The sequence below is a fragment of the Ovis canadensis genome, chromosome X (genome assembly GCF_042477335.2).
Source record: "Ovis canadensis isolate MfBH-ARS-UI-01 breed Bighorn chromosome X, ARS-UI_OviCan_v2, whole genome shotgun sequence".
Classification (NCBI taxonomy): domain Eukaryota; kingdom Metazoa; phylum Chordata; class Mammalia; order Artiodactyla; family Bovidae; genus Ovis; species Ovis canadensis.
The window spans coordinates 64,994,461-65,022,100 of record NC_091727.1 but is presented as its reverse complement, the minus strand read 5'-3'; the positions used below and the strand labels follow the sequence as shown (position 1 = coordinate 65,022,100).

The 27,640-nt window shown below is 40.3% G+C and overlaps 1 non-coding gene and 1 pseudogene across 1 annotated transcript; both read right to left on the bottom strand.

Moving 5' to 3' along the window:
• LOC138930734 (sprouty-related, EVH1 domain-containing protein 2-like) lies at positions 1 to 27,251 on the bottom strand (annotated as a pseudogene).
• On the bottom strand, positions 1,034 to 1,105 carry TRNAY-AUA (transfer RNA tyrosine (anticodon AUA)). Its single transcript has one exon. It is a non-coding gene; the product is annotated as a tRNA-Tyr (tRNA).
• Positions 27,252 to 27,640: the final 389 nt, after the last annotated feature.

Genomic DNA, 27,640 nt, shown 5'->3' with positions numbered 1-27,640 from the left:
TCACACAGCCGCTTTGTGGTTCCTTCCATAGCACCTGCACATCATTCCTCAGTGGTAGCAGGCCCAAAGTGGGAGGTGACAGTAAGAACAGAGGGCCAAGAAACAGAACTCTGTTAGAGCCATCCCTTGGAGGCAAAACTTCTCATAGCACAAGCACAGGTCTGTATAGTCTCCATCGGTCCCACACACAGCGATAGAGCATGCTGTCCTCCCCACATACAGCTCACTGCTTGGAGCCAAGTTCTCACTGAGTCTTGACAGCAGCCCATTCCGTTTTACTCACAGTTGAATGCATTCTGGTATATGTGCATGATATTCTCCTTCCCCTGCTGGGACTTGCTCTGAGATGACTGTGTCTTAATCTCACTGGTCCCACACTGAAGCCAAAGTCTAAGGAGTCCACATGGGGTAACTGTAGTTGTGCTTAGAGACCTTGCCCTTGGCGAAACACTAGTCGGGGTCTGCATCCTCCAAGGGGTCCAGGTATTTGTCCTTTGCCCTCACTGGTAATCCTCTTAGTGCTTGTCCCTGATCTTCTCCCTGGATTGATGCTCACCATCTCCTCACCTGCCAGTGGGGCCTTGCCATCAGCTGTTTGAGATGATAACGGTCTGTGAGGTATGGGTCCGGGAGGTGACCCAGGCTGTAAGTCCTCTGGTGCTAACAGGATGTGAGGGAGGAAATCCTCTGAACAAGTTGCTCCTTCTGAGATGAATTAGCTGTTGTATTAATAAAACGTTGTCATTGCAAAGCTTGTTTCGTAATGGACGGCAAAAGATGATGTTGAGCTTTTTATAAGTTCTTTGATTGCTTTCCTCACTCAAGGCTTTGGAAATTAAGTCAAAACTAACTGTTGTCAACCTTCCAATGATGAAAGGTTGGGTTGACTTTGGTGTGAAAGTGAAAGTGAAGTCGCTTAGTCGTGTCTGACTCTTTGCGACCCCATGGACTGTAGCCTACAACGCTCCTCTGTCCATGGGATTTTCCAGGCAAGAGTACTGGAGTGGGTTGCCATTGCCTTCGCCAGAGGATCTTCCCAACCCAGGGATCGAACCTGGATCTTCCGCGCTATAGGCAGATGCTTTACCATCTGAGCCACCAGGGAAGGCTTTGGTGTAGACCGAGTCATTTCTTAAAAGAGTTCCAATACCACCAGTTTGTCTTTCTGTCCTTCACTTTTTGTCTTTCTGTCTTTTATGAGAAAGCCGATTCGTCCGTTGCCATCACGACTGAGCGGTTCACACACACACATACACGTGCGCGCGCACGCACACGCACGCATGCACAGCATTGCAGATCCTGCCTTCCTTCTTGTGGGAACCATCCCATCCGGCTGAAGTCACCTTAGGTCATAACTACAGCCTCCACATGCATAATATAGCTGTTCTCACCCAGGTATGATTCTTCGATTATTTTCCTGTTCACCTACATTCCTGTCCCGTAATGGTGGGCAGCTTTTCTCCCTTCATCTTCCTGTCTGCTACCCTCCCCACTTATTTACATCTTCAGAGATTGCCTGATTTAGTTGAGGGGGGGGGAATGGTAGCAACTGGAGTGACTGGAGTGCCAGGGCAGGGTTGCATAGACAATCTGGTGGGGGGATCGGGGAATGAGCACCCATGAGATGAGAGGATGGAGGCCAGCAGGGACTCAGGGGACTTGGGAGTCAGTAGAGGGGAGATGGAAACGATTTGGGTCGAAAAACTACCATGCGGCTGAAAGGCGGGGACTGCTGCGAGAAGGAGAGGGCCAGCTGTTGGAGGGGGGCTCAGTCCTGGACCTCCCCACCCCCCACCGCCAGACCAGTGAGGGCTTGGGGGGAGCTGGGGGAGTTATGCCCGTGAGGCGGTACAGGGTACCTCACTGAGCCCTATCTATTTACCCCAATTTATTCCATATTGGATTCTTATCCATCCTCAATGCGGGGAGCTTTCCTTTTTCTGTTAGGATACCAGTTGTATTATACTCAGAGAAGGCAATGGCACCCCACTCCAGTACTCTTGCCTGGAAAATCTCATGGGCGGAGGAGCCTGGTAGGCTGCAGTCCATGGGGTCGCGAAGAGTCGGATGCGACTGAGCGACTTCACTTTCACTTTTCACTTCCATGCATTGGAGAAGGAAATGGCAACCCACTCCAGTGGCTTCCTAGGTGGCGCAGTGGCAAAGAACTCTCCTACCAATAAAGGAGACACAGGTTCTTCCCTGGGTGGGTAAAGAACTTGCCTACCAAGCATGCTGGCACCCTGATATCTAACTTCCAGCCACTAGAACTGTGAGAAACAAATTTCTGTTGTTTGTAAGCTACCCTCTCTACAGTACTTTGTCACAGAAGCCAGAACTAAGACAACCCTGTTTCCAGATAAGGCCACATTCACAGGTACTTTGATTAGGGCTTCAATATATCTTTCCCGTCTATGGGGTCACACAGAGTCGGACACAACTGAAGTGACTTAGCAATTCAACCTATAATAGTAATTAGTGATAAAAATAGTAATTATTGATATGTTAAGACTTGAGTCTGCCATTTCATTATTTTCTGTTTGTTTCCTCTGTTCTTCTTTCTCTTCTTTTGCTCTCCTGTGCTTGCTTGAACATTTTTAAGGATTCTATCTTGATTTATTTATAGTGTTTTTGAGCACACTGCTCTATATAGTTTTCTTAGTTGTTGTTATAAGTGTTACAATGTAAACATGTAACTTATAATCAGTTCAGTTCAGTTCAGTTGCTCAGTTGTGTCCGACTCTTTGTGACCCCATGGACTGCAGCACTCCAGGCTTCCCTGTCGATCACCAACTCCCAGAGCTTGCTCAAACTCATGTCCATTGAGTTGTTGATGCCATCCAACTATCTCATCCTCTGTCGTCCCCTTCTCCTCCTGCCTTCAATCTTTCCCAGCATCAGGGTCTTTTCCAGTGAGTCAGTTCTTCACATCAGGTGGCCAAAGTATTGGAGCTTCAGCTTCAGCATCAGTCCTTCCAATGAATATTCAGAATTGATTTCCTTTAGGATTGACTGGTTTGATCTCCTTGCAGTCCAAGGGACTCTCAAGAGCCTTCTCTAACACCACAGATCAAAAGCATCAATTCTTCAGTGCTCAGCTTTCTTTATGTTCCAACTCTCAGATCTATACATGACTACTGGAAAAACCATAGCTTTGACTGTATGGACCTTTGTCGGCAAAGTAGTGTTTCTGTTTTTTAATATTCTGTCTAGGTTGGAGATAATTTTTCTTCCAAGGAGCAAGCATGTTTTAATTTCATGGCTGCAGTCACCATCTGCAGTGATTTTGGAGCCCAAGAAAATAAAGTCTGTCACTGTTTACATTGTTTCCCCATCTATTTTCCATGAAGTGATGGGAGTGGATACCATGATCTTATTTTTTTGAATGTTGAGTTTTAAGCAAGTTTGAGAACCCCAGAAACAGTGACTTATAATAGTCTACTCTTATTAGTATTTTACTACTTCAACTACAGTAGAGAGAACTTACTTTCATTTAGATCGCTTTATGATACCCACATTAAAAATGTATAATTGTCTTAAGTATTTCTTCTACATGTATTGAGCCACCACATCAGATGGTGTTATAATTTTAGCTTTAACCATCAAATATGATTTAAGAAACTCATGAAAAAGATAGTATTCCCCGATTTTCACCCATTCTGATGTACTTTCTTTTCTAAATTTCCAGACCTCCTTTTATCGTTTCCTTTCCATTTAGAGAACTTCCTTTAGCTGTTCTTTAAGGGCAGGTTTGCTAGCAACACATTCTCTCAGCTTTCCTTTGAATGAAGGATAGTTTTGACAGATATAGAATTTGTTGTTGACTGTTATTTATTTTAAAAAATTTGTTGACATGTACACACTGCTTTATTTATTTATTTTTGGCTATGCTGGGCCTTTGTTGCTGCATGCAAGCTTTCTCTAGTTGCAGAGGGCAGAAGCTGAATAGCCCCCTCTACTCTCTCATTGTGGAGCATGGGCTCCAGGAACATGGGCTTCAGTAGTTGCAGCTCGCAAGCTCTAGAGCACAGGCTCAGTAGTTGTGGTGCATGGGCTTAGTTGCTCTGAGGCATGTGAAATCTTCCCAGACCAGGGATCAAACCGGTGTCCCCTGCATTGGCAGGTGGATTCCTAACAACTCTGCCACCAGGGAAGTCCAACAGTTGTTTATTTTTGACTAATCTTTATTTTTTAGAACAGTTTTAGGTTTACAGAAAAATTGAGAAGATAGTACAGTTTCCATATCCCCTACACTGTTTTCCCTATTGTTAGCATCTTACATTAGTATATTTGTATGGTATATTTGTTACAGTTAATGAAGTAATAGCAATACATTATTATTAAAGTCTATACTTTATCCAAATTTCCTTTGTTTTAACCTGATGTTCTTTATCTGTTTCAGAACCACCCAAGATACCACATTACATCTAGTCATCATGTCTTCTTAGGCTCCTCTTGGCTGTGACAGTTTCTCAGATTTGTATTCCTTTTGATGACCTTGATGGTTTTGAGGAGCACTGGACAGCTGTTTTATAGAATATCCTTTACTAGAATTTATCCAATGCATGGTAAAACTGGAGTTATAGGTTTTGGGAAGGAAGACCACAGAGGTAAAGTACCATTTTCACTGCATCGTATCAAGTGTACACACTCTCGAATGATTTCTCACTTTAGATGTTCACATTGAACACCTGGCTAGTTGGTGTTTGTCAGGTTTCCTCAAAGTAAAGTTACTATTCTATCCCCCTTCCTGTGTTGTACTCTTAGAAGTCACTATGTATACCCAAACTTGAGTAGAGTTTTGCTCTACTACCTCCTTGGGAGCAAACTATCAAAATAAATTATTTAGAATTTTGCATGGGAGATTTGTCTCTTTTCCTCCATATATGTATGTATATGCATATATGTGGTATTATGAATAAATGCATTAATATGCTTATATGTATATATTTATCCATCAAATCAATCATTATATGAGTATAAATATATACCCATGGATATTTATTTTATACTTTGGGTTATAACCCAATATTACTTTATTATATTGCTCAGATTGTTCTGGCTTTGACCATTGAGAGCTCTTTCATTTGGCTTCTCTGTCCCTTTGACATACTTCCATCACTGTGGGTTTTTTTTTTCCTTTGCACTTTCCTCAGCACTTTCTTACTCTCTGGCTCTATAAGATGTTCTAGGCTCATCTTATGTATTGCCCTAATCTGACAGTTATTCTTTTACTGTGCTTGAAAAATTTTGTGCCACTATCTTCTGACCTGCATGGTTTCAGGTGAGGAATCTGTCATCATCCAAGTTGATGTTCCCTTATAAGTAGTGCATCTTTTTTCTTTGGCTGACTTTAGGATTTCTTGTCTTTCAGTTTCAGAAGTTCAATTATAATGTGTCTTAGCATGGATTTCTTTGTAATTCATCCTTTCTAATAACTGTGTTGTATTCTGTATTTGAAGATATCACAATTAAAATATATGTTACAGACATAGAATTACTAATACAAAAATATATAAAGAATATTTATTGTAACATTATCATTACTGGCAAAAATAGGAATAGACTATAGGATCAAAGAGAATGTGTTATTAACTGAGGAGAGGTTCTCAGTGCTGTGGGCTGAGTGAATCATATTCCTCAATTTATGGGTCTTCATTGACCCATGCAAGATTCCTTCTTTATTTGTTTATATATTTTCTTTTAGCCCCATTCCCCACTCCCATGCCCTCTTCACCCCACATGCAACCATTACTTAATGTATATACTTTTGTTTGAATGTAAAATGCAATTTGTTATTTTATATGTGTATTATTTATATTTATATAAATCATATTGTGTTAAACATTCAATTATTTTTTCGCTCAGCACTCTGTTGTAGAAGCCATTCTAATAAGAAGCTCGGGGTGAACACACTCACACTACTATATATAAGACAGATAACGAACAAGGACTTTCTATATAGCACAAGGAACTCTACTCAATACTCTGTGGTAAGCTATATGAGAAAACAATCTAAGAAGAATGAAAGTATGTATATGTGTAACTGAAGCACTTTGCTGTGCACCTGAAATTAAATTAACACAACATTGTATGTAACTCCAATAAAATTTTAAAAAAAGAAAACAAATCCCATTCCTGTTAATTGCATACATACATCTAAGGTATTCCCTCTGACTGGTAGTACTCCAAGGTATATGTCTACCATATTTTCCCTATCAGTTTCTCCAATGATGAGCAAGCAGATTATCTCCAACTTCCTGGTAACACAAACAACAATGTGATGAGCATACTCGTACGTGCACCCTATGAACCTGTGTAGCAATTTCTTTGGCATATAAAGGACATGCATGTATTTTATATTTTGATAGATATTGCCAGATTACTTTCCAGAAAGGTTATAATAAGTCTTTCTTCTATCAGAGGTGTATGCTGCTGCTGCTGCTGCTGCTGCTGCTAAGTCATTTCAGTCATGTCCAACTCTGTGCGACCCCATAGACAGCAGCCCACCAGGTTCCCCCGTCCCTGGGATTCTCCAGGCAAGAACACTGGAGTGGGTTGCCATTTCCTTCTCCAAAGCATGCATGCATGCTAAGTCACTTCAGTCATGTCCAACTCTGTGCAACCCTATGGACAGCAGCCCACCAGGCTCCTCTGTCCACAGGATTCTCTAGGCAAGAATACTGGAATGGGTTGCCATTTCCTTCTCCTCAGAGGTGTATGAGAGTTCCTGTTTTCCCTAATCATTGCCAGTGTTGGATGTTATCAGTATCGTTAATTTTTTGCCAGGCTTGGTGAGATGCATTGCATTTATTGCTTTAATTTGCACTTTCCTGATTACTAGGTGGGATTGGGCATCTTCTCATTTGTTTTTGACAACTTGAATTTCTTCTGTAAATTGCCTTGTTTAAAACTGAATTCTGAATGTGTTGAGTTTATCATATAGGAGTATCTAGATGACCTGTCTAGTAGGCAACTCAAAATATGAGCTTCTAGTTCCAAAGAGAATTAGAGTTGGTAAATAGCAAATTGGGAGTTGACAGTTTATAGATGAGAGCCAGAATCATCTAAATGGGATCTAAATGGGATCATCCTTGAAAACAGTATAAAGGGAGGAAAAAAAGCTGAGCAAAACCCCTGCAAATTCAGTATTTAAGCAGCAGATAGAGGAAGAGTCAGGAAGAATGCAAGGAGAAAGAGAAGCAGGAAAGGTTGATGCCAGGGAAGACAAGGGAGGAGAGATCTTCAAAGAAGATATGATCAGCAAAGAAGATATGATCAGCCATGTTAAAGGCTGCAGAGAGGTTCAGTAAGGTTAGGACTGAAAAATATCCATTACATGTGGCAAATAGGGCATTATTTACCACCTTAGTGAATGTAGTTCCAATAATATGGTGATGGCCCGAAGTCAGATTACAGGGGGTCGAGAAGAGACTCAAAGGTAGGGAAGTAGACATAGTGAGAAGCAGATGATCCTTTAAAGAAGTTCAGACCTAAAAGGAAGGAGAGAGGGCAATAGTTAGAGGGATTATAAGGTTTGTGGAGGGCTTCATTTGTTTTAAGAAAAAAGAGACTTGATCATTTGTACAAGCTGAGAGAAGGAAAGGTTAGAGGCAAAAGGGAGATTTTCTAAAATGTCTAAAGTGGCATTCCTGATTTCCCTTCAAAACTTGCTTCCCCAAACTTTCCAATCTCAGTAAATGGCACCACTATCAGTTTCTCAGTCCCCAAACTTGGATATGACACTTGAGTCCTCTCTTTCTCTCACTCCATTTAATGAACAAGTGGGAATGCTGGGAAAGCACATACATTTTCTAATATTCCAATAACCTTACCTGGCTCACTGAAGCCCTGTCAGAGCAGGATGTAGAAGCCATGTAGGTCAGGGTCAGAAAGAGAGTGAACTTGCTTTTTTAAATTTCCTGACCATGTTCAAAGGTGATAGTCAAGTCTGAGAATAGAGCAGGTGCTAGTCTTAAATAGTTAACTGAATCTCTTGATATTAAAAACAATACATTTGTTTCAACGCTGTCCTCAGTATAGTGATGAGAAGCATCAACAAAATAGCACAAAGTGGTGATATAGCTCCTCTTCATAATAGATATTAATTCTGCTCTTCTTTCTAGTTCTCTGGCAAGGAAGAGAGAGGATTAGACACCTGTCTAATAATGAAAGAGAAGGACATGGGTAGGGGCTTAGTGTGAAGGAAATTAGCCTATGTTTAACAATGTACTCTGGGACTTAAAACTCACTAGACTTAAATCATTAACAGTAAGGACTGTGTCTGTACCCTTAACACCCAGCACACAGTGTCAGTGCTCAATAAATGTTTGAATCTAGAGTATTAAAATACCTCATTTAATCCCTGCAGTAACTCTATGAGGTAAATAATTTTACCCACACTGTATAGATTAGGATACAAAGGCTTAGAGAATTTAGTAGCCTGCTCAAATTTAGACCTATGGGAATGTGCATGTATAAAATGTCTTTAGTGCAATGCAAACACAGGTTTGGGATAAGGGGTGAGGCTGTGGCAAAGAGGGTAGTGCTTTCTCCACACTGACTTGCTTTAGAGCAGGGTTTCTCAGCCTTGAAATTTGGTACTTGTAGCTGGGTAATTCTTTGTTGTGGGGGCTGTCTCATGAATGAGATGTTTACTAATATCTCTGACCTCTGCCCGCTGGATGGCTGTAGCATATCCTTTAGCCCTACTACATGGTGACAATCGAAAATGTCTCAAGACATTGCTAAGGGTTAAAATCTTCCCTGATTGAGAATCACTGCTTTAGAGGTTCACATAACACAGCAGGTGCTGCCCAGGAGCCTCTTTATACCCAAAGGGAGTAACTCTTCCCCAGTCTTTTCTCCCTACAAAGTCAGTGGTAGAGAACATGCTATGAATACAAGGTAACATGGCCGGTTCTAAGTCTTAGCCCTTTTCTGTGCCCTTTATTCTCCTTCCTATCTCTTGTATATCTGTTTTTTTTTTCCTTCCTTGGATCCCCCAGCCCTTTCTCCCATTTAGACTGAAGTTATGCTTTGTGTAAGAACAGTACCCCCTGGGCAACTCAGGGTGTTTTTGAACTTTCTGGTAAAATCCAGGCCCTCTCTGCTATCAGACTTTACTCTAGTCCCTGAGGCTTGTTGGCTCTCTCCCTGATGTTTTCCTTTGTCACATGGAGATACCAGTCATATTTGTGAGTTTCCATCCAATTATTAACAAAATGATAGAGTCAGATCTACCTGAACCCAAGGCCCAGATTCTTACCTTTCCCTCCATGGTTTTGAAACTTCAGTATAGATCAGAATCCCTTGGCAGTAAAGTTGCCAGATTTTGAAAAATAATAAGACAAAAACCAAACAAACAAAAACAAAATGTCCAGTTAAATTTTAACTTGAATATAGTTATGTACCAAATATGGCAAATATTTATAGTTAAAATTATTTGTTTTTAAGATAAAATCAAATCCCTTATGATTATACAGTGGAGGTGACAAATAGATTCAAGGGGTTAGGTCTGATAGAGTGCCTGAATAACTATGGATGGAGGCTCATAACCTGGTACAGGAGGTGGTGATCAAAAGCATCCCCAAGAAAAATGCAAAAAGGCAAAATGGTTGTCTTAGGAGGCCTTACAAATAGCTGAGAAAAGAAGAGAAGCAGATACACCCATTTGAATGCAGAGTTCCAAAGAATAGCAAGGAAAGAGAAGAAAGTCTTCCTAAGTGATCAATTCAGAGAAATAGAGGAAAACAATAGAATGGGAAAGACTAGAGATCTCTTCAAGAAAATTAGAGACGGGAACATTTTGTGCAAAGATGGGCGCAATAAAGGACAGAAACGGTATGGACCTAACAGAAGCAGAAGATATTAAGAAGAGGTGACAAGAATACACAGAAGAACTGTACAAAAAAGATCATCATGACTCAGATAACCACGATGGTGTGATCACTCACCTAGAGCCAGACATCTTGGAGTGCAAAGTCAGGTGGGCCTTAGGGAGCATCACTACAAACAAAGCCAGTGGATGTGATGGAATTCCAGTTGAGCTATTTCAAATCCTAAAAGATGATGCTGCTAAAGTGCTGCACTCAATATGCCAGCAAATTTGGAAAACTCAGCAGTGGTCATAGGATTTGAAAAAGTCAATTCTCATTCCAACCCCAAAGAAGGGCAATGCCAAAGAGTGTTCAAACTACTACACAATTGCATTCATTTCACATGCTAGCAAAGTAATGTTCAAAATTCTCTAAGCCAGGCTACAACAGTATGTGAACCATGAACTTCCAGATGTTAAAGCTGGATTTAGAAAAGGCAGAGGAACCAGAGATCAAATTGTCAACATCCGCTGGATCATCAAAAAAGCAAGAGTGTTAGAAAAACATCTACTTCTGCTTCATTGACTATGCTAAAGCCTTTGACTGTGTGGATCACAATAAACTGTGGAAAATTCTTAAAGAGGTGGGAACACAAGAACACATTACCTGCCTCCTGAGAAACCTGTATGCAGCTCAAGAAGCAACAGTTAGAACCGGGCATGGAACGACGTACTGGTTCCAAATTGGGAAAGGAATATCTCAAGCTGTATATTGTCACCCTGCTTATTTACCTTATATGTAGAGTACATCATGCAAAATGCCAGGCTTGATGAAGCAAAAGCTGGAATAAAGATTGCTGGGAGAAATATCAGTCACCTCAGATATGCAGATGACACCATGCTTATGGCAGAAAGTGAAGAGGAACTAAAAAGCCTCTTGATGAAAGTGAAAGAGAAGAGTGAAAAAGTTGGCTTAAAGCTCAGCATTCAGAAAATGAAGATCATGGCATCCGGTCCCATCACTTCATGGGAAATAGATGGGGAAACAGTGGAAACAGTGGCTGACTTTATTTTCTGGGCTCCAAAATCACTGCAGATGGTGATTGCAGCCATGAAATTAAAAGACGCTTACTCCTTGGAAGGAAAGTTATGACAAACCTAGATAGCATATTCAAAAGCAGAGACATTACTTTGCCAACAAAGTTCTATTTAGTCAAGGCTATGGTTTTTCCAGTGGTCATGCATGGATGTGAGAGTTGGACTGTTAAGAAGGCTGAGCGCCGAAGAATTGATGCTTTTGAACTGTGGTGTTGGAGAAGACACTTGAGAGTCCCTTGGACTGCAAGGAGATCCAACCAGTCCATTCTAAAGGAGATCAGTCCTGGGTGTTCTTTGGAAAGAATGATGCTAAAGCTGTAACTCCAATACTTTGGCCATCTCATGCGAAGAGCTGACTCATTGGAAAAGACTTTGATGCTGGGAGGGATTGGGGGCAGGAGGAGAAGGGGACGACAGAGGATGAGATGGCTGGATGGTATCACCGACTTGATGGACATGAGTTTGGGTGAACTCTGGGAGTTGGTGATGGACAGTGAGGCCTGGTGTGCTGCAATTCATGGGGTCACAAAGAGTCAGACACGACTGAGTGACTGAACTGAACTGACTGAGATGGGGAAACAATGGAAATAGTGAGAGACGTTATTTTCTTGGGCTCCAAAATCACTGCAGATGGTAACTGCAGCCATGAAATTAGATGACACTTGCTCCTTGGAAGAAAAGTTATGAGCAACTTAGACAGCATATTAAAAAGCAGAGATGTTACTTTGCCAACAAAGCTATGGTTTTTCCAGTAGTCATGTATGGATGTGAGAGATGGGCCATAAAGAAGGCTGAGTGATGAAGAATTGATACTTTTGAACTGTGGTGTTGGAGAGGACTCTTGAGAGTCCCTTGGACTGCAAGGAGATCAAACCAGTCAGTCCTAAAGGAAATCAATCTTGAATATTCATTGAAAGGACTGATGCTTAAGCTGAAGCTCCAATATTTTGGCCACCTGATATGAAGAGCTGACTCATTAGAAAAGACCCTGATGCTGAGAAAGAATGAAAGCAGGAGGAGAATGAGATGACAGAGGACGAGATGCTTGGATGACATCACCAACTCAATGGACATGAGTTTGAGCAAGCTCCAGGAGATGGTGAATGACAGGGAAGCCTGGCATGCTACAGTCCATGGTGTCGCAAAGAGTTGGACATGACTGAGCAACTCAACAGGGAACAATAACGAAAAATTATTTGTTGTTTATCTGAAATTCAAAATTAACTGGACCATTTTGTATTTTATCTGGTAAACTTTCCTCAAAGGCATTATTAAAACACAGCTTGGGCCTCACTTACCAATGGTTTTGTTTCTGTAGGTCAGGATGGGGCCTGAGAATTGGTGCCTGCTGGTCTAGAGACCACTTTTGAGATCCATGCCACATAGGTTAAATAGTGAGAGATAAGAAAGTCCGTGGGAAGCTTTTCCCTTTGATCCTCATATTCCACCAAGGCAGAAGGAAAGAAATGTTTAAAAAAACTTAAAGCAGGATTCCACTTTTTTTTTCAGACTACTGAACCACCTGATCAGAAATCCATTTGTGAGCATATATGAATTTCTATCAATAACAATAGTCCTCTAGCTACTCAAAACTATGAATTTTGAACAATAATATAAAAACATTCTAAAACTGAGTTTAGGAAACTTTATTTTACCAAAGCCTAGTGTTAGTCATTGCTCAATTTTGATTACGTCAATGGGAATGTTTCATTTTATAAACTGATTCTTGAAACTATGTGATTATCAGTCTTTAAAATTTTTTTCTTTAATCACTGCTTTTGCTGGTCACAGAAATGTATGCTCGTTAAGTTTTAAACAAACAACCAGAGAGTTGTGGCTTGGAAAGAAAAATTCTCTATGATCCTAGTCCCAAGAGATAAGCTATGTATTTGCTGTACTTTTACAGGGGCCCTTTGGATACTGCTGACATGTATGATTTCACTTATTTTTCAACAAAAATTCACTTATTTTGAACTCATGGTTTTGAATATATTTGATATCTCAGACTCACCATGTACATTTCCTGTCCCAAATCTGGAATCAGCCACTTCTTCAAAAAGCCCTGGTTTCTCTTTAGTGGAAAAAGGTATTTTAAGGTCACAGTCTAGATGCTAGCAATGCTCATAGATACAGGGCTGGTCACTGTTTCTAAGCCTTTTAAGAAAAAATGCCTCATGAGTTCCCACAGATACTTTAATTCAAAGTCAAGCCTATGGGATTTTACTTAACTCCTATGTTGTATTTGAATCTCCTTTCTTTCAAACTTGAGAATCTTGGTTCCCATTGTTGTTGTTTAGTTGCTAAGTTGTGTCTGACTCTTTGTGATCCGATGATCTGCAGCACCCCAGGCTTCCCTGTCCTTCACTATCCCCTGAAGTTTGCTCAAACTCATGTCTATTGAGTCGGTGATGCCATCCAACCATCTCATTCTCTGTCACCCCTTCTCCTTGTGCCCTCAATCTTTCCCAGCATCAGAGTCTTTTCCAATGAGCCGGCTCTTCGAATCAGGTGGCCAAATTATTGGAGCCTCAGCATCAGTCCTTCCAATGAATATTCAGAGTTGATTTCCTTTAGGATTGACTGGTTTGATTTCATTGCTGTCCAAGGGACTCTCAAGAGTCTTCTCCAGCACCACAGTTTGAAAGCATCAGTTCTTCGGTGCTCAGCCTTCTTTATGGACCAACTCTCACATCTGTACATGTCAGTCGGTAAAGAATCTGCCTGCAGTGCAGGGGACCCGAGTTCGATCCCTGGGTTGGGAATATCCCCTGGAGAAGGAAATGGCAACCCACTCCAGTATCCTTGCCTGGAAAATATCATGGACAGAGGAGCCTGGTGGCTCATAGCTTTAACTATATGGACCTTTGTTGGCAAAGTGGTGTCTCTGCTTTTTAATACGCTGTCTCGGTTTGTCATAGCTTTTCTTCCAAGAAGCAAGCGTCTTTTAATTTCATGGCTGCAGTCACCATCCTCAGTGATCTTGGAGCCCAAGAAAATTAAATTTCTCACTGTTTCCACTTTTTCCCCATCTATTTGCCATGAAATGATGAGACCAGGTGCCATGATCTTAGTTTTTTGAATGATGAGTTTTAAGCCAACTTTTTCACTCTCCTCTTTCACTTTAAAAAAAATTAATTTGTTTATTTTAATTGGAGGCTAATTACTTTGCAATATTGTGGTGGTTTTTGCCATACATTGACATGAATCAGCCATGGTGTACATGTGTCCCCCATCCTAAACCCCCCTTCCACTTCCCTCTCATCCCTCAGCGTCATCCCAGTGCACTGGCCCTGAGCAGCCTGTCTCATGCATCGAACCTGGACTGGCCATCTATTTCACATATGGTAATATACATGTTTCAATGCAATTCTCTCAAATCATCCCACCCTCACCTTCTCCCACAGAGTCCAAAAGTCTGTTCCTTATATCTGTGTCTCTTTTGCTGTCTCACATATAGGGTCATTGTTACCTTTTCTAAATTCCATATATATGCGTTAATATGTTGTATTGGTGTTTTTCTTTCTGACTTATTTCACTCTGTATAATAGGCTCCAGTTTCATCCACCTCATTAGAACTGATTCAAATGTGTTCTTTTTAATAGCTGAGTAATATTCCACTGTGTATATGTACCACAGCTTTCTTATCCATTTGTCTGCTGATAGACATCTAGGTTGCTTCCATGTTCTAGCTATTGTAAACAGTGCTGCGATGAACATTGGGGTGCACCAGTCTCTTTCAATTCTGGTTTCCTCAGTGTGTATGCCCAGCAGTAGAATTACTGGGTCGTATGGCAGTTCTATTTCCAGTTTTTTAAAGGAATCTCTCACACTGTTCTCCTCTCCTCTTTCACTTTCATCAAGAGGCTCTTTAGTTCCTCTCTGCTTTCTGTCATAAGGGTGGTGTCATCTGCATATCTGAGATTGCTGATATTTCTCCCAGCAATTTTGATTCCTGCTTGTGCTTCATCCAGCCTGAGAAGAGTGGTGTGAGAGTTGGACCATAAGAAGGCTGAGCACCAAAGAATTGATGCTTTTGAACTGTGGTGCTCAAGACTCTTAAAAGTCCCTTGGACAGCAAGGAGATCAAACCAGTCAATTCTAAAGGAAAATAACCCTGAATATTCTTTGGAAGGACTGATGCTGAAGCTGAAGCTCCAATACTTTCGCCACCTGATGGGAAAAGCAATTCATTAGAAAATACCCTGATGCTGGGAAAGATTGAGGGCAGGAGAAGGGGACGACAGAGGATGAGATGGTTGGATGGCATCACCAACTCAATGGACATGAGCTTGAGCAAGCTCCGGGAGCTGGTGATGGACAGGGAAGCCTGGGGTGCTCCAGTTCATGGGGTCGCAAAGAGTTGGACACGACTGAGCAACTGAATGGCAACAACTCTGCATGTAAGTTAAATAAGCAGGGTGGCAATACACAGACTTGATGTACTCCTTTCCCACTTTTGAACCAGTTCGTTGTTCCATGTCTGCTTCTAACTGTTGCTTTTTGACCTGCCTACAAGTTTTTCAGGAGACAGGTAACATGGTCTGGTATTCCCATCTCTTTAAGAATTTTCCAGTTTGTTGTGATCCACACAAAGGCTTTAGTGTAATCAATGAAGCAGAAGTTGATGTTTCTCTGGAATTCCCTTGCTTTCTCTATGATCCAACAAATGTTGGCAATTTGATCTCTGGTTTCACTGCCTTTTCAAAATCCAGCTTGTACATCTGGAAGTTTTTGATTCACATACTGCTGAAGCCTGGCTTGAAGGATTTTGAACATTACCTTGCTAGCATGTGAAATGAGTGCAATTATATGGTAGTTTGAAAATTCTTTGGCATTGCCTTTCTTTGGGATTGGAATGAAAACTGACCTTTTCCAGTCCTGTGGCCACTGCTGAGTTTTCCGAATTTGCTGGCATATTGAGTGAAGTACTTTCACAGCATCATCTTTTAGGATTTGAAATAGCTCAGCTGGAATTCCATCACCTCCATTAGCTTTGTTCCTAGTAATGTTTCCTAAGGCCCACTATGGTTCCCGTAGATATAGGGAATAATAGAATATCACATAATTACTCAATTGCTTTATCCTACTAACATACACAACTGTCTCAAAATGGCAGTATTAATACTACCACCACCTATATAATAATGAAAACAATTAAACATTTCTGCATGTCATCTCTCCATTTCCCCCCCTTTAGTAGCAATTATATACTATACTTTTACTTAGAACCTTCACTGAATCTTAGTTCTACATGTGTGTGTATGTGTGTTTGTTATTTATTTAATGCTCACTATCTGTCCTTATGGGCTTCCCTGGTAGCTCAGCTAGTAAAGAATCTGCCTGCAATGCAGGAGACCCTGGTTTGATTCCTGGATTGGAAAATTCCCCTGGAGAAGGGATAGGCTACCCAGTCCAGTATTCTTGAGCTTCTCTGGTGGCTCAGATAGTAAAGAATCTGCCTGCAATGTGGGAGACCTGAGCCTGATCCCTGAGTTGGGACGATCCCCTGGAAGAGGGCATGGCAACCTACTCCAGTACTCTTGCCTGGAGAATCCTCCTCAGCAGAGGAGCCTGGTCCATGGGATCACAAAGAGTTGGACATGACTGAGCTACGAAGCACACACCAGTCCTTATGGCAATGTCTTTCTAGTTATTTTGGTTTTCTGAGGTTTATTCTTTAGTAGATTCCTCACGTAGGGGGGTCACAAAACCAATCTTTCTTGAATGATTACCTGTTGATAGTAGTTTGTAGCCTCTAATCTAGAAAGTCAGTATATTAGTTAGCTAGGGTTGCTGTAACAAAATACCACAGACTGGATGAATTAAACAACAGAAATTCATTTTCTCACAGTTCTGTAGGCTTGAAGTCCAAAATCTAGGTGTTGGCAAGTTTGATTCTTTCTTAGGCCTTTCTCCTCAGCTTGCAGGTGGCCAGCTTCTTACTGCGTCCTTGTGTAATCTTTTCTGTGTGCATATACATTCCTGGTTTCTCTCTGGGTCTTCAAATTTCCTCTTATGATGACAGTGGGACTGAATTACAGCCCACCCTAAAAAATGGTCCCATTTTAACTTTATCATCTTGAAAAGTCCTGTCTCCAAATACAGTTCACATTCTGAGATACTGGGTTTCAGCATAAGAACACTACAAGTCGGGAGGGAAGGACACGATTCAGCCCACACCAGTCAGTTTGGCTAGAGATAAACTTTAGCCCATGTTTTCTTTCCTTGTATATCTTGAACATGTAAATGTATTTTCTTCTGGCATAAGCCATTGCTGTCAATACATCTGATAACTGGCTGATTTTCTTTCCCTTGTTCTCTTTACTAGGATACATAAGATTTTTTTTTTCTTTAAAGTCCAGTAATTTTACTATGATATGATCATCTTGGGTTAATTTTCTCAGTTTCACAAATTCCCTTCTTAATGTTTTTTTCAAGTCTGTTGAAAGTTATTTTAGGAAAACTTTCTTATAATCTTTATTATTCATCCTTTTCCCCTTGCTTTGGTTTTCTTCTATGTATGTTGACTTTTCTCTATCTTCTGAATTTATCACTTTTTCTCAGAATCTATCTCTGGTTTTTAGTTTAATTTTTTTTTCTTTTTATTTTCTTTTTCTCTTAAGGAGTTGTGTGTTGCGTTTATTTGCTCTTGTGCTTCTTCTACTTTAGAATTCATTTCTGATTTTTCTTCTTTTATTTCCAATTCTTTCCTTACTTCTGTCACCTAAATTTTGAGTTTTTCTAATTCTGATTTGTATTGTTCTTTCACATCTTGTATAATTTCCTTAATGTCCTTTTACTTGCTTTAAAACAGTTGATTTATAGTTTTTATATTTTGTAGTGTTATTTATCTACCATGATTTTGTTGTCAAGGGATGTTATTAGCCTTATTTTTTCATTGTAATAAACCTTGATCCTTTTCTGTTGCTCATTTTTGCATGAAAAGGTTTTAATTTTAAAAGAAATTTGGGTTGAGTATTTTTTTTTTAATTTCATGGCTTTTGAGCGCCCTCTTCTGTCGCTTTTGTGTAACATTAAAACAAATGATATGGTGCTCTCCTATTTTCATCTGGACCTTCTCTTGCTGCACTGCCTAGTTTGGATTCTACTCCCAGAAGTTTCTCCTCAGGGTGGGCTTTGTCCTAGAATGGAGCTTTAGCTGGTTGGTTTTGATAGTTCGAGGCTCACTCTACCCCAGGCCCAGATTGTTCCAGCTTCTTTAGGTCTTACCACTGCCCTGCTATGCTAAGTTACTTCAGTCGTGTCTGACTCTGCGACCCCATAGACGGCAGCCCATCAGGCTCCTCTGTCCCTGGGATTCTCCAGGCAAGAACACTGGAGTGGGTTGCCATTTCCTTCTCCAATGCATGAAAGTGAAGTCGCTCAGTCGTGTCTGACTCTTAGGGACCTCTATAAGCATATGCAAAACCTCTCTCAGTTTAAGCTGCTCTCCTTAAACTGGCTCTCTGAGCTTTCCACTGAGTAACTAGCTGTTTGGGGATTCTCTGGTCTGTTGGATGCCCCATTGCTTCCCTCTGCTTCCTTTTGCTGAAACCCATATATGTCTTATAGGTGCTGATAATTTGTCCCCTTTCCTCATATTTCGGGGTTCACAGGGGTATCTTATTACCTATTTTTGTTGCAGATATTGTCCGTAGGTTTTGGGTTTGCTATCCTATTTTCTCTTTTTGTAGAGGAACTTGGGGCAATTGAAAAACTGCCACCTTATCAACTTCCAGAAATCACCGTGTACATTACATTAAGTTTTAATGGCAATTATTATATCCCTCATTTTTATGTTTTAAAAGTTTTAATCAACTTTCTGAAACATCATTTACATATAATAAGATATAATACAATGTGCCTATTTTACATGTATAGTTTGATGAGTTTTGGCAAATAAATATACCTGTGTAACTTACCACCTCCTTCAAGAGAAAACATTTTTATCATCCCAGAAAGTTCTCTTGTGTTCCTTTCCAGTCAATCCTTCTCACTCATGGCATCAGACAATCATTTATTTGCTTTCCATTACTATAGATTTGCTTTTTCAGAATGGCATATAAATGGTATCAACAGTATGTAGTTTTCTGTGTCTGGATTCTTTCGCTCAGTATAATGAAATTCTGTCATGTTGTTGCCTGTATCAAGTTTGTTTCTTTTTAATGCAAAGTATTTTCCTTTATATGGATATGCCACTGTTTATTCGTTTATTCTCTTGTTGATGGATTTATAATGTTTGACTTTTATGAATAAAGCTGCTATGGATATTCTTATACATGTCTTCTGATGGATATGTACATTAATTTCTGTTGAATTTTTACCTAAGAAGTATAATTGCTGAGTTGTAAAGTAGATGTATGCTTTAGATACTGCCAAATAGTTTTCCAAATTGCTTATATCAATTTAACACTGCCATTAGTAATTATCAGTGTTCAGATTGCTCCACATTCTTGTCAAAATTGGTATTTTCAATAAATGAGAAAAATTACCTTTCTAGTGAGAGAAAAGTATGTTTTACTCATTTTTAACAATGAGCTGCTCATTTTCCTTAGGAAATTATTTGTGGGAATTTTTTGAGTAGTAGGGTGAAAGAACATTCTTTCAGAAAGTTTCTATGTTTGCTTCTGCTAGGCATTTAGGAGCAATATCTGGGACTGTAAACTAAATCAAGGTTTTATGTGTGTGTATGTGTGTTACCACCAGATGGCGTGTATTTCAGCTATAAACTTGAGCAAGGACCAGCTTTTTGTTCAGTTTCTCAAATCCTTGATTCTCCCTTCTATAAGAGAGAACCAAGGCAATTTTTTTTTTTTCAGTTCCCTGGAGCTGAGGATGTAGGGTTTGGTGAGATTACTTTCTAATTTGCCCTTACTTAGGGTTGTGGCCCTTTCAGGATTCAGCTAAATTCCAGGGGTACAGGAAGAAGGCTTTTCCCTACCTTGGAGGGATCTAGGAATCCACAAAGGTCACCAGGTTTTTGTAGATGCTCCCAGGGCAAAGCAGCTTCAGTCTATTACATGTCTATATGGGTTCCCTTTTATTTTATCTTATTAATACTTTTTTATCATACCAGTTTTTGGATGCTTTTAATAGAGTTCTTTCTGTTTTATCCAGTCTCTTTAAGTGGTTTTCCATTGGAAGATTGGTTCAAATACCTAGTCTACCATATAACCAGGAATGGAAAATTTGCTTCATATTTCTATCATTATTTTCTGGTATAGTGTGTGTTTGTTTTTCTTGGAGTTTTTAATTGCCTTTTATATTTTCATTTTGAGGAAAGATATCACTTCTTCTAATCATTAATATTTTCTATCCATCACTTAGAATCAAGTTGCTTCTTTTTGAAGACCTTCTTTCTGTAGCATGCTGGTTTCTTTTTTTTTTCCTTTTATTATTTATTATTATTTTTTTTTACTTTACAATGTTGTATTGGTTTTACCATACATCAACATGAATCTGCCACGGTTGTACACATGTTCCCAATCCTGAACCCCCTCTCCCACCTCCCTCCCCATACCATCCCTCTGGTTCCAGGCCTGCTTCACAGTTGTCATCCTGGAGGGGTTTTTTCAATGGATCGATGAGTTAAGTCTTTTATTTCTTGTTTCTCATGTCTTTTTCTTTGTGGGATTTACCCTGGTTTTGTTGAAGTACACTTTAGAATAACAAACTAAGAAAGACTGCAGAAAGTATTCTTTGAGTCTTTACATTTCTGAAAATATCTTTTTCGTATTCATACTTGATTGGTGATTTGGCTAGATTTTTAATTCTAGGTGCATAATACTTTTCCCTCAGAATTTTTGAGTGTTACTCTAGCATTTAGTGTTGCTAGTGAGAAAACTGATTTTTGTTTCTTGATAGGTAGCCTGCTTTTTCTTTCTGGAAGTATTATCATCTTTATTTTTGACATATAAAATGATATAGTGTCTTAAGTATGGGTCTTTTTTCCCCTTTGATCTTAGTAGACCCTTAAAATTGTATTTGAATTATCTGTTTCCTCTGAGGTTAGTTCTGCTTGTTTATCTTGACCTTTCTTTTCATCATGCTATTTTTCTTCTTATTTCTGATGGTCTTTGGTTGTCTCTTCATATTTATAAATGAAAGGATAGGTAATTAATATAGTTGATGTATGTAGATCCATTTTCTCATATTTCTCTAAATAGGGGATTGGACTAGATGTCTGTGTAGCTGGTCAGGACTTGTGCATAACAACTTTCTCTTTAGACTTGTGTTTGGAAGTTGACTTTAGGCTGGGGGACCCCAGATGCTGGATTAAGAAGAGTTTTCATTTGTTCTTGGGCACGAACACCTGTACTACCCTTCAGTTTTCTCCACGTGTTTATTCTATTTCTACTGAGTCCTCATCTTTTATTTTTTCCTTTTGTTTTTCTCCTTTCTTTCTTCCTCTCTCTTTTTTTGCTTTCTTTCAATTCCGTTTTTTTTTTTTAGCTGGGAGGTAAGAATTGGGTTAACTATGCAGAATTTGGGGATGATGGGTGAGGAGATCACGGGGAGCCAATGGGGACCTTTGTTTCATAGACAGGCTTTTAATTCAATTCACAGTTTTCAGACTCCCTTCTTCTTTTGACCTTGAATACTTGCCAGCTCTAAAATGGGAGCCTTTTTGGGATTCTGCCAGGTCCATTGGCTTGTTCCATTCTGTTTCATCAGTTGACACATTTCCAATCTTCCAGAAATTTGTTAAGCCCATTTTTTCCCACTGTTAAGGGCTTATTCCTTTATTACCATTTTAATGAATGTCAAAAGGGAGGAGATAAGCACATATCTTTAGTCAGACATCTTCAATTAGAACTCTCTTATCTTTATAATGGCTTCATGGTGGACCTTTGTGTGGATGTAATATAGTTTATTAAATGTCCAATTGATGGACATTTGGGTTCTTTCCAGTTTTCCACTATTCAGACAATGCTGTAGTAGACATCCTTTGTGCATACATCTTTGGGCAAGTACTTTTTTCTTTTTAAACACTGAAAACATTTTATATTGGAGTACAGCTGATTAACAATGTTGTGATAGTTTCAAGTGAACAGTGAAGGGACTTGGCCAGAAGTAAATTTGGTAGATATTGCCAAATTGTGCTCTTAAAACATAGACCCATATCACTCTCCAACTACCAGTGAATGAGAGTATTTTCCCCATACATCTTCACAACACTATTTATTAATTTTTCAGTGGTTTTTGCCAAACATCGACATGAATCAACCACAGGTACACATGTGTTCCCATCCAGAATCCCCCTCCCACCTCCCTCCCCATCCCATCCTGCAGGATCATCCCAGTGCACCAGCCCTGAGCACCCTGTCTCATGCATTGAACCTGGACCAGCGATCTGCTTCACATATGATAATACACACGTTTCAATGCTACCCTCTCAAATCATCCCACCCTCGCCTTCTCCCACAGAGTCCAAAAGACTGTTCTTTATATCTGTGTCTCTTTCGCTGTCTTGCATACAGGGTCATCATTACCATCTTTCTAAATTCCATATATATTCATTAGTATACTGCATTGGTGTTTTTCTTTCTGACTTACTTCACTCTGTATAATAGGCTCCAGTTTCATCCACCTCATTAGAACTGATTCAAATGTGTTCTTATTAATAGCTGAGAAGGCAATGGCAACCTACTCCAGTACTCTTGCCTGGAAAATCCCATGGATGGAGGAGCCTGGTAGGCTGCAGTCCATGGGGTTGCTAAGAGTTGGACACGACTGAGCAACTTTACTCTCAATTTTCACTTTCCTGCATTGGAGAAGAAAATGGGAACCCACTCCACTGTTCTTGCCTGGAGAATCCCAGGGACGGGGGAGCCTCCTGGGCTGCCGTCTATGGGGTTGCACAGAGTCGGACACGAATGAAACGACTTAGCAATATTCCATTGTGTATATGTACCACAGCTTTCTTATCCATTTGTCTACTGATGGACATCTAGGTTGCTTCCATGTCCTGGTTGTTATAAACAGTGCTGCGATGAACATTGGGGTACATGTGTCTCTTTCAATTCTGGTTTCCTCTGTGTGTATGCCCAGCAGTGGGATTGGCGGGTCATTTGGCAGTTCTATTTCCAGTTTTTTAAGGAATCTCCACACTGTTCTCCAAAGCGTCTGTCTACAATGCGGGAGACCCGGGTTCGATCCCTGGGTTGGGAAGATCCCCTGGAGAAGGAAATGGCAATCCACTCTAGTACTATTGCCTGGAAAATCCCAGGGACAGAGGAGCTTGGTAGGCTACAGTCCATGGGGTCGCAAAGAGTTGGACACGACTGAGCAACTTCACTTCACTTACAGTGTTCTCCATAGTGGCTGTACTAGTTTGCATTCCCACCAACAGTGTAAGAGGGTTCCTTTTTCTCTGCACCCTCTCCAGCATTTATTCTTTGTAGACTTTTGGATAGCAGCCATTCTGACCGGCATGAGATGGTACCTCATTGTGGTTTTGATTTGCATTTCTCTGATAATGAGTGATGTTGAGCATCTTTTCATGTGTTTGTTAGCCATCTGCATGTCTTCTTTGGAGAAATGTCTGTTTAGTTTTTGGCCCATTTTTTAATTGGGTCATTTATTTTTCTGGAATTGAGCTGCAGGAGCTGCTTGTATATTTTTGAGATTAATTCTTTGTCAGTTGCTTCCTTTGCTATTATTTTCTCCCATTCTGAAGGCTGTCTTTTCACCTTGCTTATAGTTTCCTTCGTTGTGCAAAAGCTTTTAATTTTAATTAGGTCCCATTTGTTTATTTTTGCTTTTATTTCCAGTATTTTGGGAGGTGAGTCATAGAGGATCCTACTTTCACGACACTATTTAAAAATTATTTATCATTTATCTTTTTCCATTTTGCCATTCAAATGAGCAGAAGTCTGTCCTCTCATTGTTTTAATTTGTGTTTATTAAACATGAGTGAGGTTAAGCATTTTTTGGATGTATTTTTCATTAACCAGTTTCTTCTGTGAGTTGCCTGCTGATGTCCTTTGCCCATATTGTTTGTCTTTTTCAAGTCAATTTGTGGGAGTTCTTTTTATATTATGCATCACAATTCTGACTCTGGGTTTACATAATACATTTGGGGTGTGCAGAGTGAAACAAAAGCTTCTTTACCACAGGATGGGGAGGGAGGTGGGAGGGGGTTCAGGATTGGGAACATGTGTACGCCCGTGGCAGATTCATGTTGATGTATAGCAAAACCAATACAATATTGTAAAGTAAAAAAATAAATAATAAAAAAGAAAATTAAAAAAAATAAAAAGCTTTTAGTGTGATAATGTACATTGTGAAGAAGCGAATTTAGTGTGCAACATTTCCCAAACTAATCTGATCACAGAGCTATTGTTTTTCCTTGGACTGTCTTAAGGAGCTAATTTTGAGGTACCAGTTTGGGAACTGCTGTCTTATCTAGCAACTAAGCTCAATGAGAATGAAGACAATATCTGTCTTATTCACCATTCTATATTCAGTGTCCATTGCCTGGCATGTAATAAACTCTCAGTAACTATTTCTTGAATGAATGAATTAATACATTTTTAATGCCCGATAAATAAGCATTTTTTTTTTGCATCTAATAGTATTGCACTCTAATAGGTGCATATGTGCTCAATTGCCCAGTTGTGTCTGACTCTTTGTGACCCCATGTACTGTAGCCCAACAGGCCCCTCTATCCATGGGACTTCCCAGGCAAGAATACTGGAATGGGTTGCCATTTCTGTCTCCGGGGGATCTTCCCAACCCAGGGGTCAAACCAATGTATCTGTTTCTCCTGCATTGCAGGTAGATTCTTTACTGCTGAGCCACTGGGGAAGTCTACTCTAATAGGTACTTCTCAAGATATAGAATTTGGATTTAATCTAATCTGAAACATCATTGACTATAAGATATTCTCTTGTTTTATGCACTAGTAAGAAAGAAAAAAAAGTTCACTTTGCTGTACACCAGAAACTAACACAACATTGCAAATCAACTATGTTGTTGTTCAGTCATCCAGTCCTGTCTGAATCATTGCAACCCCATGGACTTCAGCATACTAGGCCTCCCTGACCCTCACCATCTCCTGCAGTTTGCCCAAGTTCATGTTCATTGCATTGGTGATGCTGTCCAGCCATCTCATCCTCTGATGCCCTCTTCTCCTGCCCTCAATCTTTCCCAGCATCACGGACTTTTCCAATGAGCCATTTGTTTGCACTGGATGACCAAAATACTGGAGCTTCAGCTTCAGCATAAGTCCTTTCAGTGAATATTCAGGATTGATCTCCCTTAAGATTGACAGGTTTGATCTCCTTGCTGTCCAAGGGACTTTCAGGAGTCTTCTCTAGCACCACAGTTTGAAGGTGTCAATTCTTTGGCCTTCCGTTTTCTTTACGGTCAAGCTCTCACAACCATATGTGACCACTGGGAAGACCATAGCCTTGACTATATGGACCTTTGTCAGCAGAGTAATGTCTCTGCTTTTCAACACAGGTTGAATGTCTAGGTTTGTCATCGCTTTCCTGCCAAGAAGCAGTCGTCTTCTGATTTCATGGCTGCAGTCATTGTCCACCATGATTTTGGAGCCCCCAAACAGGAAATGTCACTATTTCCACTTTTTCCCAAAGAAAGGCAATGCCAAAGTATGCTCAAACTACCGCACAGTTGCACTCATCTCATATGCTAGTAAAGTAATGCTCAAAATTCTCCAAGCCAGGCTTCAGCAATACATGAACCGTGAACTTCCTGATGTTCAAGCTGGTTTTAGAAAAGGAAGAGGAACCAGAGATCAAATTGCCAAAATCTGCTGGATCATGGAAAAAGCAAGAGAGTTCCAGGAAAACATCTATTTCTGCTTTATTGACTATGCCAAAGCCTTTGACTGTGTGGATCACAATAAACTGTGGAAGATTCTGAGAGAGATGGGAATACCAGACCACCTGACCTGCCTCTTGAGAAATCTGTATGCAGGTCAGGAAGCAACAGTTAGAACTGGACATGGAACAACAGACTGGTTCCAAATAGGAAAAGGAGTATGCCAGGGCTGTATATTGTCACCCTGCTTATTTAACTTATATGCAGAGTACATCATGAGAAACGCTGGGCTGGAAGAAACACAAGCTGAAATCAAGATTGCCAGGAGAAATATCAATAACCTCAGAGATGCAGATGACACCACCCTTATGGCAGAAAGTGAAGAGGAACTAAAAAGCCTCTTGATGAAAGTGAAAGAGGAGAGTGAAAAAGTTGACTTAAAGCTCAACATTCAGAAAACTAAGATCATGGCATCCGGTCCCATCACTTCATGGCAAATAGATGGGGAAACAGTGGCAACAGTTTCAGACTGTTTTTTGGAGCTCCAAAATCACTGCAGACGGTGATTGCAGCCATGAAATTAAAAGACGTTTACTCCTTGGAAGAAAAGTTATGACCAACCTAGATAGTATATTCAAAAGCAGAGACATTACTTTGCTGAATAAGGTCCGTCTAGTCAAGGCTATGGTTTTTCCTGTGGTCATGTATGGATGTGAGAGTTGGACTGTGAAGAAGGCTGAGTGCCAAAGAATTGATGCTTTTGAACTGTGGTGTTGGAGAAGACTCTTGAGAGTCCCTTGGACTGCAAGGAGATCCAACCAGTCCATTCTAAAGGAGATCAACCCTGGGATTTCTTTGGAAGGAATGATGCTAAAGCCGAAGCTCCAGTACTTTGGCCACCTCATGTGAAGAGTTGACTCATTGGAAAAGACTTTGATGCTGGGAGGGATTGAGGGCAGGAGGAGAAGGGGACGACCGAGGATGAGATGGCTGGATGGCATCACTGACTTGATGGACGTGAGTCTGAGTGAACTCCGGGAGTTGGTGATGGACAGGGAGGCCTGGTGTGCTGCGATTCATGGGGTCGCAAAGAGTCGGACATGACTGAGCGACTGAACTGAACTGAACTGAACTGAATGGGGCCAAATGCCATGATCTTAGTTTTTTAAATATTTAGTCTTAAGCCAGTTCTTTCACTTGCCTCCTTTACCCTCATCAAGAGGCTCTTTAGTTCCTCTTCACCTTCTGCCATTAGAGTGGTATCATCTGCATATCCGAGGTTATTGATGTTTCTCCCACCTATCTTGATTCCAGCTTGTAACTCATCCAGCCTGGCATTTCTCATGCTGTGCTCCGCGTATAGGATTAAAAAACAGGGTGATAACAGACAGCCCTGTCGTATTCCTTTCTCAATCTTGAACCAATCAGTTGTTCCACATAGGGTTCTAGCTGTTGCTTCTTGACCTGCATACAGGTTTTTCAGGAGACAGGTAAGATGGTCTAGTATTCCCATCTCTCTAACAGCTTTCCGCAGTTTTTCATGATCCATACAGTCAAAGGCTTTAGCATAGTTGATGAAACAGAGATAGGTGTTTTTCTGAAATTCTCTTGGTTTCTCTATAATCCAGAGAATGTTGGCAATTTGATCTCTAGTTCCTCTTCCTTTTCTAAACCCAGCTTGGACATCTGGAAGTTCTTGTTTTGAATAATGCTGAAACCTAACATGCAAGATTTTAAGCATGACCTTACTAGCATGTGAGATGAGTGCAATTGTCTGATGGTTAGTACATTCTTTGGTACTACCCTTCTTGGGAATTGGGATGAGGATTGACCTTGTCCAATCTTGTGGCCACTTCTGGGTCTTCCAGATTTGCTGAGATAATGGATATAAAACCTTGATGGCATCATACTTTAGGGATTTGAATAGTTATGCTGGAA